General features: G+C 43.2%; 1 long non-coding RNA gene across 1 annotated transcript; it reads left to right on the plus strand.

Annotated features, from left to right (window-relative positions):
* Positions 1-5,692: 5,692 nt before the first annotated feature.
* On the plus strand, positions 5,693-16,120 carry LOC124967858 (uncharacterized). Its single transcript, XR_007105622.1, has 3 exons — positions 5,693-5,860; positions 14,520-14,622; positions 15,842-16,120. It is a non-coding gene; the product is annotated as an uncharacterized LOC124967858 (long non-coding RNA).
* Positions 16,121-16,957: the final 837 nt, after the last annotated feature.

Genomic DNA, 16,957 nt, shown 5'->3' on the forward strand with positions numbered 1-16,957 from the left:
AATAAGAAATGAGGTTGCTCCCAGACATAAAATTATTATTATTTTTATTATTTTGGTACTGGGGATTAAACCCAGGGGTGTTTAACCACTGAGCCACATCCCCAGCCCTTTTTTATATTTTATTTAGAGATGGAGTCTCCCTGAGTTGCTTAGGGGCTCTCTAAGTTGCTGAGGCTTGCTCTGAACTCAGATCCTCCTGCCTCAGCCTCCTGAGTCACTGGGATTTAAAACTATCACATATTATGCTTGAAATTACTGTGCACATTCCAGATCAAAATTTTTATTGAAAATAATCAAAGGTGATCAAAGTAGGTGATAAAATTCAAGCAAAAAAGTTTATAATCAACCATGCAAAAGCAACAGTTGAAATTATATTTGAAAGCTCTAACAGTTCTCTTTCACTAACAAACATAAAGTTGAAACTTCTTGTAATATGGGAATACAAATGAGTATGAAAATTATCGAATGTTTTATATTGAACTTTTAAACAGATGCAGCTCTTTTTTACCAACCATGCATATGTTTTTAGAATAGTCACCCCTGCACCTGGTTTGGATGCCACAAAGGGGGCACATCAGCCACATGTGGACAGAAGTAACTGAAATATGTAGAATGGAGTTGGCACTGTTCTCTAAAGCTTTATCTGCAGACTCTGAATGAGCCTTGTTGGCTCCCTACTCTGCCAGAGGTTTGGACTGTGTTCTGGGGCACTTGGCACACAAACAGAGTTGTCCTGCAGTTCTGCAGATCCCTTGTCCTGACAGGCAGTGGGAACTCAGCAGCAGGCTGGTGATGGGGTGTCCACCCAGAGAGTTCTCCTGGGCTTTGTGCATTACCATTGGGCAGTGAGGGCTGGATAAACTCACTGTGCTTACTGCCCAGGGCTCTGCCAGGTGATCTTCCTGAGCAGGGCCTGCCCTCTGAGTGACACAGATGAGGTCGCTCACAATGAGGCACCCGAAGCTGTCCTGCGGGCTGAGAACATCAATATATCACCATGCACCCACAGCGCATTCCTGGCTCACCAGCTGAGACAGTCTGAAACAGAATGCATATGGAATTTTGCAAAAACTGAATTTATGACAGAGTTAATAGCAAAATTTAAAGAAATAGTATCATACAGACCACACTTTCTGACCACAAATTTTTTCTTTTTTCTTTTTCTTTTGTTTTTGCAGTGCTGGGGATAGAACCTAGGGCCTTATACATCCTGGGCAAGCACTCTACCACTAAGCCACATCCCCAGCTCCCTGACCACAATTTACTAAATTAAAAGTCATTCTTATATAGATTATAAAAAAAAAAGAACTTGCTTTTAGAAACTAAAAAATAAATTTCTAAATAACTTCTGAGTTCAAAATGAAAGCAGAACACAAATTACAAGATATTTAGAACTGAAGGAAAATGAAAGTATAGATCCATACCATATGGTTCATGATTTTGAAATCTGAAAGATTCTGAAAACTCAAACTTTTTTCATAACTCATTCAGTGGCCTGAGGCCACTCAGTCTTAATTATCTCACCTCTAGCAAGACAAATGACATTAAAAAAAAAAAACCTTAAACAAGAAAAAATACAAAGAAAAAATACAAATAACACTATACTGCCACCAACAACAAAAGACAAAAGACAATCAAATGGAAAAAAAGTGGAAATCGGAAGCAAACACCTGAGACAACTCTATGTTCCAGGTACCCAGGAACAGGGAACGCAGTCAAAGCCTAGGTCAGAGTTGGGGGCCAAATGAATGACTTTCTAGATGATTATATGTTGCCCACAGTGATTCATAAAAATAGAAAAACTGAATATACTAAAAAAAAAAAAATCAAATTATCTCAATTTCTTCTCTCCCCTCAGCAGATTTCCAGAAAAGGAAATGCAAATGGCTGATAAACACATACTAATCCTTCCTCATCATCAAGAAAATGTGCATTGAAAGAGTGTCAGGCTAACGTTTCTCACCCACCTGAAGAGCAAACATTAAAAAGTCCAACAATATCAAGAGATGGAGAGCATGTGGAAGAACTCATCCTCTTCCATCATGTGGGTAGGAATTTAAATTGGCAAACTCAGGTATAGAAAATTTGGTCATATCTGGGAAGGGTGCAGATGCCCCAATCCAGCATGCTCCTGTTTTAAGTGTTCATCTGTACTCGCACACCAAGAAAAGGCAATACTCGCACACCAAGAAAAGGCAAAGAAGCCGGTATGGCCGGAGTAGAGAGGCCACAAGGAAGGGTCTTGCCCTTTACTGGGAAGCAGCGGGGGAGGGCCCTGGGTAGCTGGGGGATGGATATTTCAAGAAGATCCCGAGTTGCACTCTGCTCTGTGTTACTCCATGATGTGTAGAACAGTAGTTTTGAGGCTGTGCCCAATCCTCAGGTACTCCATTTTATAAAGTGGTTGTTTGTTGTGAGTTACTCCATTTTGAGTACAAGTGCCAAGGTAGAATAATGACTCTACACCTTGTTTCTGCAAGTAAGCAATCACCCTCTGCCCAGCACCACCATAAGGCACAAATGGATAAGTAACCTATTGGCGCCAGCTCATCAAATTGAATCAGGAGCACCTGGACACACAGACGTCTCAAATCACATTGGAAATATCAGGCACAGGAGCTTCTCAAGCTCACCAGATGTGACCCCCCTCACCCAAGATCCCTCCAAGGATAGACATGGCAGCACGCTGACAGGAAAATTGTCACTGTGATGAATCTCTGACTCTGTCTCCAGGTTTCAGTTCAGCACAAATTGTCCTGTCCGGGATGAAGATACACAGCCCACTTCAAGCTGACATTTCAGTTGAAACTGCCCTCCATCTGGACACTCACTTGATGACTCTGCAGAACTGCTTTGTTAAAACCTTTATCTGACCACCTACAGTGTTACAGTTTGGCTGTGAGGTGTCCCTCAAAAGCTCACATGTGAGACACTGCAGGAAGGTTCAGAGGAGAAGTGATCGGGTTGTAAGAGTCTTAACCTAATCAGTGAATTAATCTCTGTTGGGATTAATTGAAGTGATAGGGTGTGGCTGGAGGAGGGGGGAATTGGGGTGTAATTTTGGGGTAGATATTTTGTATCTGGAGAGTGGGGTCTCTCTCTCTCTGCTTCCTGATGATGCGAGCTGCTTCCCTTTGCCACGCTCTTCCGCCATGATGTTCTGCCTCACCTTGAGCCCTGAGGAATGGAGCCGGACTTATATGGACTAAGATCTCTGAAACTGTGAGCCCTCAAATAAATCTTTCCTCCTCTATGATTGTGCTGGTCAGATCCTTTTAGTCGCAGCAGCAAACAAGCTGACTAAAATCATACAGTAACTCTGCATTCCTATCTACTCTCTGCCTTTGCTTTTCGCACAGCACCCTGTAACCTCATGGTCCCCTTAACCCTGGCTTAGTCTTTCAGTAGCCTGTTTATATCATTGTGTGAAGTGTGACCTAAGTATTCTGGACATTAAAGATTGGGATAGAAGAAAAGAATTTATGGTTGCCTGACTCGTGCCTACCAAGTGACCCACAAGTACTTGATGAATTGCAACCACTGAAAGAGATGTAGCTTGAGAATTTATTGCTATTCAGTAAATTCCGACATGGGGAAAGTCACAACCCTGTCTGGTCTATGATGATGGCCTAGCTCACTCAGAACACTGCTGCTCTGAGCATAGACTGAAGTGAGCCCAAAGCCCCACCCACCGTGGTGCCCTGGACCAGGACGGGAGCAGTGGGTGTGGGGTGGAATATGGTAGATGGTGGAAGCAGCCCCAGGCTACACCTCTGGGGCTAAGCACACGTGGCACCAATCTCACCAACACATGCTGCCCACTGGAGTGGGTTCCAAATTTTCCAGACTTATTGGAAACAGGCCAGTAGCACTTCATTCCTGTTCCTTGTTGCCACCAGGAAGTCTCTGCTATTTGTTTGCTTGATTTGGATCATTTAAAGAACTGATGTTAGAGAAGGATTCTCAACGTGAATGAATTGGACATAACTGTCCCATGTTCATATGGGACAGGGCCTGGCCTTTTCCAGTCACACCATCCAGTCACATACCAAGGCATGGAGTAAGAAAGCGAGTCCAAAAACATGTCATCGAAATCTCCAGCACTCTTGAGAAGAGTCATTTCAAAACCAAATGACAAAATTAAAATAACAGCAAGGGGGAGATTATAATTCAGCTTCCAGAGGTTACAGAGGGACTGCACAGTCATGGCTACCTCTTTGTAGTGGAGATCTGTCCCTGCGTCTCCCTATGATTCTCATGTTTCCCTGTCTGGGCATCAAGGCATTGGCTCTCCGGAGTTTGGTAAGGAAAAGAAAGAAATCATTTGAAAAAAAACTCAAGCCATTCTGTGAAATGCATAGGTTGCCCACAGTTGATATGAACACACACATACACCAAAGAAAAATTCTCTGCAGGCTGAGACTGTTATTTATAACAAGGCTATTGCTGGCCCTGAGAGATTAGGAGCATGCACCACCTCAGGCTGATCCAAACATGGCTTCATGGACAGAGTGTCAGCAGGATTTCTGTCCGCCTTGCTCCCTTGGCAGAAGGGGCATGCTTGCTTAGGGCTCAATCCGTACAACTGTCCTCGACTACCCCTCCAGATTCACATCTTAGTGAAACCCGGAGCTGAGAGTTCTGCAAAGATCTCTGGACTTTGGTTTCATCTGGTTCCTCCTTTTTATTCTCGTTAATTATTTTTTGTTGTCTGCTGACCTCTTTCTGCATCCCACACAAGCCAGGCTGATCCACCCCAACTGGGACTGGACTTACTACTTCCTTTTACCAAGGCTGATATTGTTGGTGCCCAGGGTCTCTCTTTCTTTTGGTAGTTTTATAGAGTTCAGACTTTAAAGTAGATAATTTCCACACCTGTATTTTCAATGTTTTGGCTGTTTTTCCCCTATTGCATGCCTCAGAGAGCACCATAACCCTAAGAATTTAGGAGTTATAGTTTTTTCTTTTTTTTTCTTTCTTTTATTTTCGGTCATGACTCTTCAAAATGTTTCCTTCCTCTCCTCCTCTTCCCTTTCTTGTTAATGCCTTGTACATTCTAATTTTGAAGTGGCAGTGGTTTTAGGTTTACCTGGTTTGTGGTGAGCATGACAACTTTTAATAATTATAATAGTGGAATTTGAGGCTTGACCGTGGATGTCAGGGTTGGTCATTTGGGTTTGGGATTCCACAAAGTGACACAGTAGAGCCGAGCCCTCTGCTACCTGGTTCTGCTGGCTGGGTCTGAATGGCTCCTGAGTTTTCATGCAGGTCTCATATGACTTAATTTTAATCTATTTCCTCAGTTTTCTCTTGGACCTAGAAAAAGTTGTATTATTAATATTATTATTTCTTATCATAGTGGATTGAGCTTTGGTGTTGCCAACAAATAGAGACAATTGACTATGGCATGCTACATCTCTGCTTTGCCAAAGCCAAGAGGAAAGATGGGACTTGATCCCAGCCCCAACAGCCTGTGGAATTGGGGGAGTTCCCTCTTACCGTATATGCTGTGTGTTAAAAGTAAGCAAAGCTAAGAGGAGCCGCCACCCTGGATGTATTTTCTTCTGATGTTTCTTTTGCTTATTTCATTATGACTTTAAGGAAGTAGAGTACGAGAAGGCAAGATTACAGAAATGATTTGTCCTTCTAATCGAGTGGGTCTCTGAGCTGTTTTAGCCTTCCCTGAGAGTGGGTCTCCGACTTGTCCTTGCTGGAGCACAGATGGACCAAGGCTTCCTGGAGAGTTTCTAGTCCGGAAGGTCTGTGGCGGGAGGAAGAGTGCATCCCTAACAACCCGTTGCTGATGCTGCTGGCCTGGGATGACACTGTGAGAGCCACTGTCTTGGGGCCTGGACTCAAGGTTAGTAACTTGGGTTTCATGCTCAGCTTGACTTCTATTCCCAGCTCCTGACTGGCATTTGGAGTGAGGAGGACTCTTGCTTCCTTCCATGTGGTTCAGGGAAGGGCATCTATGTTCAGGCCGAGTCTCTCGGCCCCCAGATCACTTGTATCAGTCCACATGGGACAGTTGACTCCAGCTGTACCAACGAGCCTCTTCCAGGGTAACTGGAACTGAGACTGAGAGACTTCAGTCCCTTCCTCTGACAACCCTGAGCTTGCAGAAATAGGAAACAGAGAGAGCTTATTTGTAGTTATGGAAAGAGAGAGGCGTAGGGTAAGAGAGAAGCAGAGATGAGAAGAGGAGAGAGGCCACTCCCGATTCTCAAGACTTCCGTCCATCAACTGCCCATTTTTGAAGCTGTTCCACCTTGGTCTTTGAATTCCACAAAGCCCCCTGCATCCTCAAAATAAATTCTCCTGTTGGCTTCAACTAGTGATTTTCAAGTTTTAACACACCTCAGATTCCCCTGGAGGTCTTGTTAATTAAACATATTGCTGGGTACCACTCCCAGAATTTCTGCTTCAATATGTCTGTGGCGGGGCCCAAGTATCTGCATCCCAGTTAATTGAATATGATTGATCTGGGGATGTCACTTTGAGAACCACTGGCTTAAAAAGTAACCTTCCTCCATATTTCTGCTTCTATAGTAAAAACTAGAGAATCAACTGAGCCTCTTGCTCTTCTAAGTGGCTTATGCATTTTAGTGTATCGGTCCCCACAATGACACTTTAGTGGGAGATGTTGTAATCTTATTTTATAGATGATAAAACTGTGGCTTTGAGAGGTTAAGCAACATGCTCAACGTCCCTGCCTCAGAGAGGACAGAGCTGGGAGCTGAACCCAGGACTCTCTGACTTGGAAGCAAATTTTCTTAACTCACAGTCAATTTCACCTCTCATTCCAGACACTCTGGATCTAGTGCTGTGCTCTGGATATGTCCCTCAACTGGGCTTCTGTATTTGCTCCCACTGGACCTGCCTAGATGCTTCTCTGCCATGGGCTCTGCCTGATGATATTGTAAAGGTTTTGTCCAAGCCGTCTTCTATGGAACCCTCTGGATTTCCTAATCTCTCCCTATTCCCTACCAAACCATTTTTAATGCCTTCCCCCTTTGAGAAGTCAAAGCACTTTGTGTTTTTCTCACTGTATTTTGTGTTCTTAGCTCCATTGCACAAGCTGTGAGCTTCTCAAAGGTGAGGACTGATACTTATGTTAGGATCCACCCACCCGCTCCGTTCCCAGCACTCCGCATAGTGCCTCACATACACCCTGAACTCTGTGGATGGATACAAAGTTGAACTAAGAAAAAAGGAAGTGGTTTATTTCTTGGTGCAGTCTATGGGCCTGGGAGTCGAGCCTGCAGGGTGTTTGAATATTAAGAGTGCTCTAGGGTGGTGGAAGGAAAGAAAGAGAAGGAAGCAGGACCTGGAAGAGGGGAGAGTTGGGCTTTGTGAAATCTCATACAGTCTCAGTGCCTCTGCCCATTTCATGGGGGGTCCTGGAGCTGAGACCGGACTGAAGAATTATGCAGAGATGCACAATGGATGAGGGCCACCCCTGGAAGGGAGTGCCACTTTGAGCAAGGTGACTCTGTCCAGTCACCGCAATTCCCACAGATGGCCAGCAGCTGGGCAGGCACCAGCAGTCTTCCCAGCACCAGGGAGGAAGGAGCCCATCAGCTCTGAAGAGGAGTCTGCAGGGGAAGCACAGTGATCGCCACAGCTTACATGTGTATCTCCATCTCTTCCACCATGACTCCCTGCCCAAGTCCTGCTGCCTGTTTTCTGCATCTTGTACTCAAATCAGGTGTCTGAGGTAGCCTCGTTGGTGTGGCAGCTCACACCCACTGATGATCCCAAATGCATCTCTCCTCCTTCCTTCCTAGCCTCCCTTGCAGCTAGAGGTGGCCATGCAACCCAGGATGGGCCTGTGAGGCTTAGACAGAAGCCTGCTGGTGAATCCTGGGAAATTTTTCTCTCCTCTTGTTGTTGCTGCCCCATTAGCCTCCTAGTTTATTGCTTCAGTTTTCTTCCTGCTAGGAATGTAAATAGACTGACGATGGTCCAGCTTTCTGGAGCTAACATGACAGCCACGGTTGACAGCTTCACTCTGGGAATAGTAGGATTGCTACTGGGGCACTTGTGGGTAGCACACCATACCTAGTCAAGTTCAGTGGTTGGGGGTCTATCACATGCAGACAGGGAGCCTCGGCAGGAATACGATGGAATGACCACCTTAGGCCACCTGTGGCCATAGGTCACAAACGTTATGGTCAGTATCTGCGCTGACTGCTTGGTGCATTATTCTGTTATAGCTGGTTGTCTAGATGTGCACAGGTTGGGCTTATGAGTCAGAGATTCTGGATCTTGGGCTTGGGGAGCTGATAAAGAGTTTTGGAAAGTAGGGCAAAGGTCCTAAAGGGTAGGTATGGAGGAGGGTAGGTAGTAAAACGCAAGTGTAGGAGGAGAATGATTAAGTGGAATCATTGTTGTTCTATGATGGTCATTTCCTATGGTGTCTCCCACGCACCCAGTTTTCAAGAGCTCACACAGGACCAGGGAGGCGGCATGGGGAGACAGGCTTTTGAGACAGGCAGAACAGCCTAAATTTCTCACTGCTAATCTGTGACCTTGGGAAGTCACGTAGTGTCTTCGCATTTTTGTTTGGAAAAAGATTTAATGAGTCTTACAAATAGAGAAACGCTGGGGAAAATATTTAAAATAAGGAGACGAGGAAATGAAGCATGGATGCCAGGGACTCAGGCCAAAGAGGGCGTGCGCCACAGTTCTGAAAACTTTCTCGATGAAAACCTTCCAATAACTTGGCTCTGAGCTGTTCAGCAGCCATTGCAAAAAAGGGCAGATTCTGAGTCTCGGGACTCCTCAAATCAGGAAAGGCAGTTTCCAACAGACTGTATTTGAGAAAGATGTCTTCTACCAGGCTTCTTTGAGAGGGAATGGAAGTGATGAAGACTGTCTTGAGATGTTTTACACAAGACCATCTTGAAAAAAGAGTCTAAATAAGTCTGGAAAGCGCCATCTCTGAGATTCCTTCTTGGAGAGCCCCGTGTTGTTGGGCCAAAGGCTCAGCTGACCACTCAGGGCCCCCAGGCCAGCTTCCAGGGCTCCTGGAACACAGCAGAGTTATCTTTGACTTCTGCCTCCTGTTCCCATTCTTCTGCACAGCCCGTCACTGGAGTCTCCTGAAACCCATGATGGCAACTGCTGGTCAATGTCCTGAACATCTTCCACAGCTCCATGGAGTAAACACAGCCATGTGCTTCAGAGGCCAGTTTAAAAATAAAGCCCTCCCCCACGTAGTTCAGCAGCGATGTCACACGTGGAAGCCCGATTCAACGAGAGGTGTTCCCCGGCTGGGGAAATGGAATTGGGGCTGGCATCTGACTTGTGTTCAGCATTCCATGCATGTGCATGTAGGATTGTCCCCTTCTGGCCCCAGAGAGTGGTTCCTTGCTAAGGGATTAAGGAAGTTCTTAGTGTAAGAGTTGTTTTTTTCTGTCTTCATTACATGAGTCAAAATTTCCCTTTTATGATGTTCCTTCAAGCAAAGGTAATGTCCCTGGTCACCTTAGTAGAGTGGAAGTGTGTGACTCACAACTAAACACGGATTTTCTGCAATAGGAAGGTCAAGTGTGAGGGAGAGAAAGGCCCACCATTTAGTTAGTGAAGCTTTCTACAGAGAACTCAACTCCAGACAATCTCTCTGTTCTGCCTCCTTGCCTGTATCAGCCTTTCTCAAACTTAACTGTGTCCACAAATCTCCTGGGAATCTCAATAGAGATGCGGATTTTGATTCAGTGGGTCTGGGTGGGGCTTGAGATGGGGCCTCTCTGATAAGCTCCGGGGACGTGTTAGTCCACAGACCTCACTGTGAGTCGGGGAACTCCAAGGCAAAGCACTGCTGTTCATTGCATTCCAATTGCTTCATGCAGAGACTACGTCTTACGTGTCCCCTGTCCATCCCGTTATGCTTAGCATGATGCTGTGTCCTTGGACACTGCTTTCTAAGTGTTTGGTGGACACCATGGGAGCTCTCAGGAAAATCACAAAAACCAATCTGCTTCTTCAGAGTTGCATGGAGGCGAGCTAGGATCATGGGCAAATAGAAGAAAACATTTCCACCTCTCTGTTTCAATTCCTGTGCTGAAATCCCCTTCCTCTCACCTGTCCTTTCACCTTTTTGTCTTGGTAGAAGGATTGAAAGTAACAACCTTTGAGTTTAAACAGGTTGGGTGATTTCCTTCTTGCAGGGTTTGAATGATTGCCATGACTCATCTCTTCCTCTGGTTTTTGAAAGACTCCCTCTCCCTGAACCCGTTTACCCCCAAGCCCACTCACTCTTGGAATGCCTCACGTTGTTTTTGCCAGTTTCCCTGGGAGACTCCCCATCTTGCTGCCCTATCAACCTTCTCTCTGGGGCAGAGGTGCTGTGCGTGCATCCCCCATCCGCACCTCATTAACTCCTGAGTTATTTTTGCACACTACCTCAGCTGTCACTCTGTGTCACTAGGCTTTCAGCAGAAGACCCACCCACTCAACTTCAAGGACGGGGATGATTCTGTTATGGGGCACAACGATCATCACTGAGAAGTCCAAATTTGAGAGTCTTTATTAAGCCAGAGGCTGACTGTCTCACACAATGCCCCCCAAAAAGGCTAGGAGAACAGCCCTGACCACAGGGTTGTAGGGGTTCTTATACCAAAAATCACATCAATCATAAGTGTCTGCTGCTATGATTTGAAATTACAAACTAACATCATGAAAACATCAGCAGAGGGGGAAGTGGGTCAAAATGACCCTTACCTAGGTACAAACTAAAGAATGGTTACTAACATCCACACAATCACTGTTCACATGGTACATTGTTTAGGAGCAATAGGAATCAAAAGAGAGCAATTTTTCTTTACATAGGAATTGTCATTTTGTATTCTTAAACATGTCACACTAAGTAACTGATGATGGGCACAGAGGCGAGGTGTTCCCATGGGAGAAGCTTAGGTCCTACATAACATGGAGTCTCAGAGCAAAATGGAGTCTGTTTAGTCATTTCCCCTAGAGTCTGGCCGATGACATTCTCATGGAGTCAGATCTGTCAGCCCATCACAATTCATGGGCAGTGGAGGTTGCCACATGGGCTTCAGTGCAGCTCAGAAGCTGGTGGCCTTTTTTTTTTTTTTTAATTCCATTGCTGTTTTCTCACTGGGCAATGTACGAGTTGTATAACTGCTCCATGTGGATCAGTGGGTACTGGGAGGGAGTTGGGTCTGGGCTGGACCAGGGCAGGGGAAATGGCTGGATGGCCAGATCTGACCTGGGGGAGCAGCTATCATGGGGAGCATCCCGTAAGAGCCCAATGGGGTGTCCTGACCCCAATTCCCGAATCCATCCAAACAGCTCAGTCCTGTGGGTGGGTTCTGTTGGCAAAAGCACAGACACCATCCAAATCTTCATCCAAAGTCCAGGTGATCTGTGCAGGGCCACTGGGCAGAGCAGGAGTCTAGAGAAGGATGCAGGACGAAGAGAGAGGCAAAGGTAGTCTGACAAGATGCAAGACTAGAATTTTCTAACCTATGATTATAGGTGGTGATGGGGTTCAAAAGAAATCACACATGCTTTTCCCTTTAACTAATCATTTTTCAAAAGTGTGCTGAAAGCAAAATTGCAACCTAATTGTTAATTTAGCACAATATATATTTTTTTTCCTAAAGATAACCATTTTTAGGGGAACCCTGCTATTTGTGGTAAGAGACCTCCTTCCTTTTCTCTTCAAGGTGTGACTTTCAATGCCGTCTAACTGGGTTGTTTGTCTTTTTCTTGCAAATGTGTAAGAACTCACATGGAGTTTAATTTAACTATGGAATTTAATATATAATTGTAGATATCGATACTTTGGTCGTCTTTGTTGCAGGTTTCTCTCCCTGCAAAACTTTTTTTTTTTTTTTTTTTTTTTTTTTGCGTTGTCTTTGCTCTTGTCTATTTTGTGCTACAAAAAGTTGAAAATTTTATATAATCAAAGGTGTTTATCTTTGCTTTTATAGCTGCTGGGTTCCTGTGTTGCTTATCTAATCTGGGGAAAAGCTATTTATTCCTGAATGTTCCTGAAAGTATTTTTCCCCCTAGAGAGATTCTTGGGTTTTCTTTTTTTTTTTTTTTTATTAATTAATTAATTAATTTTTTTATTGTAAACAAATGGGATACATGTTGTTTCTCTGTTTGTACATGGCGTAAAGGCATACCATTTGTGTAATCATAAATTTACATAGGGTAATGTTGTTTGATTCATTCTGTTATTTTTTCCCTTCCCTCCCATCCCTCCCACCCCTCTTTTCCCTCTATACAGTTCTTCCTTCCTCCATTCTTGCCCCCCTCCCTAACCCTAACTCTAACCCTAACACTAACCCCACCCACTCCCCATTATGTGTCATCATCCACTTATTAGCGATATCATTCGTCCTTTGGATTTTTGAGATTGGCTTATCTCACTTAGCATGATATTCTCCAATTTCATCCATTTGCCTGCAAATGCCATAATTTTATCATTCTTTATGGCTGAGTAATATTCCATTGTATATATATATATACCACAGTTTCTTTATCCATTCATCAATTGAAGGACATCTAGGTTGGTTCCACAATCCGGCTATTGTGAACTGAGCAGTTATGAACATTGATGTGGCTGTATCTCTGTAATATGCTGATTTTAAGTCCTTTGGGTATAGGCCAAGGAGTGGGATAGCTGGGTCATATGGTGCTTCCATTCCAAGTTTTCTAAGGAGTCTCCACACTGCTTTCCAGAGTGGCTGCACTAATTTGCAGCCCCACCAGCAATGTATGAGTGTACCTTTCTCCCCACATCCTCGCCAACACCTGTTGTTGCTTGTATTCTTGATACTCGCCATTCTAATTGGGGTGAGATGGAATCTTAGGGTGGTTTTGATTTGCATTTCCCTTATTACTAGAGATGTTGAACATTTTTCCATATGTTTGTTGATTGCTTGTAGATCTTCTTCTGTGAAGTGTCTGTTCATTTCCTTAGCCCATTTGTCGATTGGATTATTTGCATTCTTGGTGTAGAGTTTTTTGAGTTCTTTATAGATTCTGGAGATTAGTGCTCTATCTGAAGTATGATTGGCAAAGATTTTCTCCCACTCTGTAGGCTCTCTCTTCGCATTGCTGATAGTTTCCTTTGCTGAGAGAAAGCTTTTTAGTTTGAATTCTATCCCAGTTATTGATTCTTGCTTTTATTTCTTGTGCTATGGGAGTCCTGTTGAGGAAGTCTGGTCCTAAGCCGACATGTTGAAGATCTGGACCTACTTTTTCTTCTATAAGATGCAAGGTCTCTTGGTCTGGATTCTTGGGTTTTCTAAGAACATGAGTACACAAAATTTTACCAACGTTTTTCTTGTTCACATTGTATTCCTTCCTCTAAGGAAGACATCGAATTACAATGCTGATGGTAAGCATTGGCATATGGGTCCAATTAGTTTATTTGGCTTGGTTTTACCATTTGGGATGATGTGTTTTGAGGAATTTTGGTAACAGATTTCATCATAAATAGTTTAATAAATTCTCCTATTTTATTTAAAGTTATTAGAGGAAATAATTGCAGTTTTTTTTAAAAAATTTAAGTTGTAGATGGACAAAATGCCTTGATTTTATTTATTTATTTATATGCTGTGCTGAAAATTGAACCCAATGCCTCACGCATGTTAGGCAAGTGCTCTACCACTGAGCCACGGCCCTAGCCCCATTGCAGGATTTTAACAAATAATTTTTCAGTATCTTTAACAGGATCATTTGAGTTTTTGTTCTTTAACTTGTTGATCTAATGCATTTAGAGAACAGGGCTCCTAATGTGAACCACCTTTCTTGTTTGGATAACATCACTTGACCATGGTATATTATCCTTTGATACACTTCTGGATATTATCCAGTAATGTTTGGATTATTCCTTATGAATTTATGGTAATATTAATATATGCTTTTTTTGCATTCTATCTATAAAATAGGCAGCCTTCATAAAATTAAACAGGAATCCATCTTTATATATGAGCTGAAATGATTTAACTATCACAAACATATTCTTTTTTTATAAAAATATTCTTTAAAGCTTAGGTAGAATTTAGCTGTGAAAATATCTAGTTTTGTTGCTTTTTTCAAAAATACATATTAGTTTGCCTTTCTATTTTTTCTATGTTAACTGGTCTATTTATATTTTCCACTTCTTCTTGGGTTAATTTGGACCATTTAAAATTTTCTAAGAGATCACCTAATTCCTTTGGGTTTTCAAATGTGTTGCCTTAGAACTGTATGTAGAATCTGTCAACATTTTATCCATTGCTCCCATATTTGTGTGTCTCCCTTCTCATCCCTCACGTGTGGGCTGTTCACATAAAGTAAATTCAAATGAATAACAAACAAGCAAGCATTGCTGAACACTTGAGTCACATTAAAAGTGAATTACTTCATGCTCATCCTACTAACCACTTTGGGAGCCTGGAATCTCTGCTTAGTGAGTTGGCGGGATAGGGAGAAGAGAGGGATTTTCTCCTTTGCTGCTAGTGGAAAACTGAAGTCAATTATGCTCATTGTTTCAGAAAATAATCTGGCAGGATGGTTTCAATTTGAAATGCATATCCTGTGACCCACCCAATCCCCACTCCTGGGAATCTATGCCACAGAAACAAATTCAAGTCACTGGTATGTATTGATATTTAAATGAGGGGGGTATTTTAGTTAGTTTTTTTTTTTACTGCTGTGACTAAAAGAACAACTTTGAGGGAGGAAAATTTATTCAGGGGCTCATAGTTTCAGAGGTCTCAGTGCATAGACATCTGGCTCCATTCCTTGGGGCTTCAGTCAAGACAAAACAACATGGCGGAAGAAAGCAGCTCCCGCGATGATCAGAAAGCAGAGAGATTCCACTCACCAGATTCAAAATATATACCAAAGGCACACTCCCAGGGACCCACCTCCTCCAGTCACACCCTACCCACCTTCAGTTACCACTCAGTTAATCCCATCAGGGGATAATTCACTGATTGGGTTAAAGCTCTCACAACTCAATCATTTCTCCTCTAAACCTTCTTGCACTGTCTTACACATGAGCTTTTGGGGAACACTTCACATTCAAATGGTCACTGGGGGAAAACCGTGGAAAGTGATTAATACAAAAATACTAGAAACCATCCATAAATTGTGGCCTACCCACATTCTAGAACCTTATTATGTCCATTAAAAGGAAGGAATTAGAGCCACACCTGCTGATTTGGAAGGGTTTCTACAGGGTCTTGAAAGATTAAAAAGATGCAAAGAGCTGTGTATTATTTGCCATAAACAGCACCCCAGACCTCTATGGGCTATGGGATGTGGGTGCTCTGGCACAGAGAACATGGTCGTTTGTGGAACTTGGAGGCACTGGATATAGGAAGGAGAGGAAATGGGGAGGCTGGTAGGGAAAAAAGGAAAGAGACAAACAACTCTACTAAAAAGAAAAAAGATGCCCTCACATGTGCATGTATAATGTGATCTCCTAAATGTAAAATTACACATATGATTTTGTATTTTTTTAATAAAAAAAATTAGGAGAGAAAATAGAGAGTTAAGTATCTATTGAATAGAGGAATGTCTATAACTTGTAATAAAGTAAAAAATTAACAAATGGAGAGAAGCAAGTTCCATACTCTGCAAGTGAAAGAAAGCAAAGAAAACTATGTTTGGGGGCTTGCATTTCTATGAACAAGGGGAAGGGGGCAGGGAAGGTGACTACCTTTGCTTTAGTACATCTTTACGTATTAAGACGTGGTCTACGTGTAGTATGTTTCTAACCTGAAAGCTATTAAAAAAGAGAAAGTAGAAAGTAAAACTAATCAGCAACTATTATTGATAAATGCTTCTCATCTTTTTTTTTCTACAAAAGCCTTTCAAATCAGATGATGCAGCTTGGATCAGCCCTTGGGTAGGTGGCAGAGTGGATGCCAGGAATAGGGTCATCGTCAGCTGCTGTACCTGGACTTGAGTTCCGGAGTCCACAGCCATCAAATCCATGCTCTCCAGGGAGTCAACTTCCACTAGATTTTCACTGTCATTCCAGATGGATAATCTGCAGCCTATGAACCAAAGGTTAAATTTAACCACAATAACATAATTCATACACAATAATGAGAGGAATAAAAGGGAAGGACAGGGAGAATCGGGAATATGTATTTTTGCAATTGATAGCTAAGACCCCTCCTCCAATATGCATTTTGGGTCCCCCTGTTTTTGGAAAGCTCCTACCCTGGGTGGAGCCTGTGGAGGTGGCCCAATCTGTCATTCCTCAGCCATCTGAGATATTCATAGGCTTGTCTCTGTAGGACTGCAGTAGCTTCTGTTAACTCCTGCTTTGTGATGCACTTATACAAGGGCACACAAAATATTGCCCTGGATTTTCCCACCCATATTATACACACCCTTCAGGGATATCTCATCTCTCTTCCTCTTTCTCTTCCTCTTCCTTTCCCCTTCCCCTTCCCCTTCCCCCCGCCCCGCCCCCCACTCCTCTCTCTCCCTTCCTCCCTCCAGTTCTCTAACTTGTAAGGAACTGATGGGACCAGGTGGCACTCTCTGTTTCTAATTAAGGAGTATTTCTTTGGGTCCATTTGTAGAGATATTTTCAGTTGCGCATAAAACCTTAGACCAGTGGGGCCTAGTGGTGTCAGAACAGGAAGGCACAGGAACACTGGTGGGCGGATCATTAGGTAAAGACATGGGAGGGGTCACCACCTCTGTCTCTCCTCTGACATGCCCACTCTATAGCTCCCACCTGTGCATCCTGGCTCAGGTTCAGAGGCTTGAATGTCTCTAACTTCAAGATGTTGTCTCAGGTGGCAACTTGGCCAAATTTCATATAATTTCTAAAAAGTCTATTGATTTTTTCAGACACAGCAAGAAAAAGAAAAGCCTTATGCCAATGCATCTTCAAGTTTCTAATAAGACTTCTCAAAATATCTGCAGTTCTTGAACTAACCACACAGACGTTGTTCTCTTTTGTTCT

The sequence above is a fragment of the Sciurus carolinensis genome, chromosome 17 (genome assembly GCF_902686445.1).
Source record: "Sciurus carolinensis chromosome 17, mSciCar1.2, whole genome shotgun sequence".
Taxonomy (NCBI): Eukaryota; Metazoa; Chordata; class Mammalia; order Rodentia; family Sciuridae; genus Sciurus; species Sciurus carolinensis.